Below are 5,313 nucleotides of genomic sequence, written 5' to 3'. Positions count from 1 at the left end.
ATCTTAACTTTTTTGTTGCAATGGTAAATGGGATTTTTTTTTTTTTAGTTTCTCTTTCTGTGAGTTCATTATTGGCGTATAAAAAAGCCATAGATTTCTGGGTGTTAATTTTGTATCCTACTATATTGCTGAATTCATTTATTAACTCTGCTAGTTTTCTGATGGAGTCTTTGGGGGTTTTCTATGTACAATATCATGTCATCTGTGAATAAGGATAGTTTTACTTCTTCTTTTCCAATTTGGATGTCTTTTATTTCTCCTTCTTGTCTGATCGCTATGTACAATTCACATCTTTATGCCCAGCCAGCATGGCTCAGTGATTGAGCATTGATCTATGAATCAGGAGGGACCGCGGGAGGGCTCCAGGGCATGTCCAGCCCATCTCGCTCAGTCCCAATCAGCCAGACCCCAGCAGCAAGCTAACCTACCAGTCGGAGCATCTGTTCCCCTGGTGGTCAGTGCACGTCATAGCAACTGGTCAACCAGTCGACTGTCTGCGCCCCTGGTGGTCAGTGCATGTCATAGTGAGCGGTCCTAGCATATCATTAGCATATTACACTTTGATTGGTTGAAAGGCCGCTAGACACTTAGTATATTAAGCTTTTATTATACTAGAGGCCCAGTGCATGAAATTCGTGCATGGGGGGAGAGGGCTCTTCAGCCCAGCCTGCACCCTCTCGCAATCCGGAACTGCTGGCTCCTAACCACTCGCCTGTCTGCCTCATTGCCCCTAACCACTATGCCTGCCTGCCTCATCACCCCAACCATTTGTCTGCCTGCCTCATTGCCCCTAACCCCTCTGCCTGCCTGCCTGATCACCCCTAACCACCTCTGCCTGCCTGCCTGCCTAATGTCCCTAACTGCTTGCCTGCCTGCCTGGTAGCCCCTAACTGCCTCTGCCTGCCTGCCTGATCACCCCTAACCACTCTGCCTGCCTGCCTGCCTGCCTGATCACCCCTAACCACATCTGCCTGCCTGCTTCATTGCCCCTAAGTGCTCACCTGCCTACCTGATAGCCCCTAACTGCCTCTGCCTCGGCCCCCGCTGCCGTGGCTTTGTCCGGAATGACATCTGGAAGGTCTTTTGGCTGTCCAGTCTAATTAGCATATTACGCTTTTATTATTATAGATAGTATATTTCAAGTTTTGTACTGGTATTTTATAAGGCCTCTCTCTCCCATCAATTCTAATGCTTTAGTCTAGGTGAAGATTCCAAAATCCTGAGAGGTCAAGACATGCCTAAGGTCACATAGCAAGGTGAGGCCAAGATAAAAGAGCCCAGGATGCCTGACTCTTATTTCAGTGTCTTCCCAATACGTTATGGTATATCTTTAAAATATATATATATAATATACACCACCTACTATGTCCCAGAGACAGTCCTAGACTCTTTACAAATACATTCATTTATCCAACCCTCACTCTCCAGATGAGGAAACAGAGAGATGAAGTCTCCTTTCCAATGTCATCCAGCCAGCAGAAAGCAGAGGTAAAATTGGCACCCAAGGCAGCCTGACTTCTAATACTGCCCTCTAGTGGGGGCAGCTCAGGAAAGGCACAGGTTTTGAAAATAGAAATTCCTACGTTTATTTGTGTTCTGGTTCCATCACCATTTGCTGACCAGGCAAGTCTAGGTAAGATAAATTGATTTAAACTATAATTTACTGAACCTTTACAAAGCACCATCAATTGTTACAGATTACCATATTTACTTTCTACAATCTCATTCAAAGATAGATATTATTTAATCTCTATTTTTCAGAGGGAGAAACTGAGAATCTAGGAGGTCATACTACTAACAAGGAGCAAAACCAGAAGCTGAACTCAGGATTAGCAATTCCAGAGAACATGCACACCCCACTTACCTGTCCTCCATGACTTAAATGGTTTCGAAATTTTATTTTTTTTAAAAAAAATACTTATTATCCATAAGTGAGTGAGATCAGGAAGGACTTGCTCAATATAAAGGTCTTTCTGTCTCTCTGACTTTCCCGCTCCCTCCCTCTCTCTAAAAATCAATGAAAAAATATCCTCTGGTGAAGATTAACAAAAAACAAACAAAAAAAATAAGAACAATATACCATTTCACACCCATTTGATTGGGCAAATATTAAAAAGCCTGACAACACCAAGTACTAGTAGTACTGAGGATGTAAGACAAGCATGTCAAACCCAAAGGCTAACACAGGCCAAATAAACCAGGTTTAAGTCTATGTGGGCCGCAAAAAACACAAAAGCTTCAATTTTTATAGAAACGTAGGTTTATTTTGATAGAGACATGCTGAATACAAAGGGCTGAAATAAATGAGTCATCGTTAACATAAAATAATAGGACATTTTAAGAAAAATTAATATTTTTTCTTGAAGATTAACTTACTAGACACTGAGTAACTGCACAAATTAATAAGCGTAATGCAAATAAACCTATTTTTCTTGTTCTCTGAAAGAGAAATATTTCCTGTTGCCCACACCAAGCAATTGTGGACCCTTTGCTCATCAGGAAGGTCATCAAGACCTTTATATTGTTTATCTTCTGTATTTGAAACTTTGTTGCGACTCCATACCCTGTCGCACACACAGGTTTCTGTGCTTTGTTTATCTTCTGTATTTGAAACTTTGTTGCGACTCCATACCCTGTCACACACTTATCATATAGTTTGTACATCACATATCTGATAAGACTTGTGCACAAAGAACTCTTCAAACTTAACAATAGGAAAGCAAACAACATAATTAACAATGAGCAAGAGGCTCTTAACAGATACTTCACTAAAGATTACATACAGATGGAAAATAAGCATAAAAAAGGGACTCAAGCCTGGCTGGTGTGGCTCAGTGTTGAGCATCAACCTATGAACCAGGAAGTCACAGTTCAAATCCCAGTCAAGGCACATGCCCAAGTTGTGGGATCCATCTCCAGTAGGGGGCGTGCAGGAGGCAGCCAATCAATGAGTCTCTCTCATCATTGATATTTCTCCCTCTCTCTTCCTCTTTGAAAAAAAAAAATTTTAATTCAACATCAATTGTCATCAGGGAAAAGCAAATTAAATTGAGATATCCCTAACACACTTATTAGAATGTCTAAAATTCATATACATGCAAATATCAATTTCTGGCAAGGATGCAAGAAATAGGAGGATTGGTGTTTCTCATATTGATGTTTCTCACTTCCTCTCTTTGAGAATAAAATAAAATAAAATAAAATAAAATAAAAAAGAAACACACATCATAGAATAGTTCATTACTTCCAAAAACTCGGTGCTGCTGTCCCTTGTTGGTCACACCTTCCTGCCACCCTAATCCCTGGCATTCACTGATCCTATTCCTCAGCACTATAATATTGCCTTTTCAAAATTGTTACATATAGATTTCTACAATATTTGACATTTTGAGACTGGCTTCCTTCACTCAGCAACATGCTTTGAGATTCATTCAGGCTATTGCATGTATTAATATTTTTTTCCTTTTTTTGCTGTGTTATATTCCATTGTATGGGTATACCACAGTTCATCCATTCACCTGCTGAAGGAGTTTGGGGTTGTTTCCAGTTTGGGGCAGTTAGGGATAGTGCTGCTATAAACATTTGTGTGCACACCAGGCCTTTTGCTTCTCTTGGATAAATACCCAGGAGTGAAATGGCTGGATCACATGACAGGTATGTGTTTAATCTTATAAGAGCAGCTGTGATATTTTGCAATCCCCCCAGCAGTGTATGAGAGTTACAGTTGCTCCACAGCCTCACCAACACTTGATATCCTCATTATTATTCTACTAGGGGCCCAGTGCATGAATTTGTGCACTTTGAAAGGAACTGTGGGCCATGAGGCTGTGGTGGGCATAGGGGCAGGTCTCGGCCTATCCTCTGCACCCCCACCCAGCCCCTCCCACTGCAGCCCCAGTCCCCTGTCTGCCGGCAGCCCCACTCCTGCCACCGCTGCTCCCACGTGCGCAGAGTGATTGGGGCCGGCGCCAGCAGCAAGTGTGAGTGGGGTTGGTGCCGTCAGCAGATGTGAGCAGCGGTTGCTGCCCCGATCACCCCTCAGGAGCAGGAGGAGGTGGAGAAGCTCTCAGGGGTGATCGAGGCCAGCAGATGCCACTCGTGCCCACTGACAGTGCCAAGCGATCAGGACTGGCACCGGGCACCAGCAGGGCCAGCACTGGCAGCAGGTGGCAAGTGCCAGGTGGGACTGCAGCACACAGGAGCAAAGAATTTTCAGTAACCACCAGAGGCTAGCTCCAATGACAGCGACTGGCACCCCGCTTTGGTCTGGCGCCCTTACTTACCTGCTCCACCATCCTTCTGTGGCTGACACTCACCATGTTCCGAGCGCACCCCCTGGTGGTCAGCACATGTCATAGCGACAGATTGTTCAGTTGTTTGGTTATTCGATTGTTCTGCTGTTTGGTCTATTTGCATATTAGGGTTATATATATATAGATTTTAGCCATTTATACTTTACTAGAGGCCCGGTGCACAAAAATTTGTGCACTGACGGGGGGGGGTATCCCTCAGCCCCACTTGTGCCCTCTCACAGTCTGGGACCCCTCGGGAGATAACGACCTGCTGGCTTAGGCCTGCTGCCAGGTGGCAGAGGGCAGGCCCAATCCCTAGGAGCAGCCCCTGGTCGGGCTCAGAGCAGGGCCGATTGGGGAGTTGGAACGCCGCCCCCTGTCATGCACAGAGCAGGGCAGATCAGGAAGTTGCGATGCCACCCTCAGTCACGCTCAGAGCAGGGCCGATTGGGGAGTTGGAACGCCGCCCCCTGTCATGCACAGAGCAGGGCAGATCAGGAAGTTGCGATGCCACCCTCAGTCACGCTCAGAGCAGGGCCGATTGGGGAGTTGGGGCACCGCCCCCTGTCACGCACGGAGCAGGGCCCATCAGGGGGGTTGGGGCTCCATACCCTGTCACACACAGAGCAGGGCTGATCAGGGGGTTGGGGAGCTCTCCCCTGTCATGCACAGAGCAGGGCGGATCAGGAGGTTGTGATGCCACCCTCAGTCATGCTCAGGGTAGGGCTGATTGGGGGGTTGGGGCGCCGCCCCCTGTCACACTCAAGGCAGGGTTGATGGGGAGGTTGCGGTGCCACCTCCGTCACGCACAGAGCAGGGCAGATCTGGGGGTTGGGGTGCCGCCCCCTGTCACCCAAAGAGCAGGGCCGATCAGGGGTTTGGGGCACTCCCCCCACATCACACACAGAGCAGGGCCCATGGGGGGGTTGGGGCGCCGCACCCTGTCACACACAGAGCAGGGCCGATCAGGGGGTTGGGGTGCCTTCCCCTGTCATGAACAGAGCAGGGCGGATAAGAAGGT

The sequence above is a fragment of the Myotis brandtii genome, unplaced genomic scaffold (genome assembly GCF_000412655.1).
Source record: "Myotis brandtii unplaced genomic scaffold, ASM41265v1 scaffold1152, whole genome shotgun sequence".
NCBI classification, from domain to species: Eukaryota; Metazoa; Chordata; class Mammalia; order Chiroptera; family Vespertilionidae; genus Myotis; species Myotis brandtii.
This window is presented reverse-complemented; position numbering follows the sequence as displayed.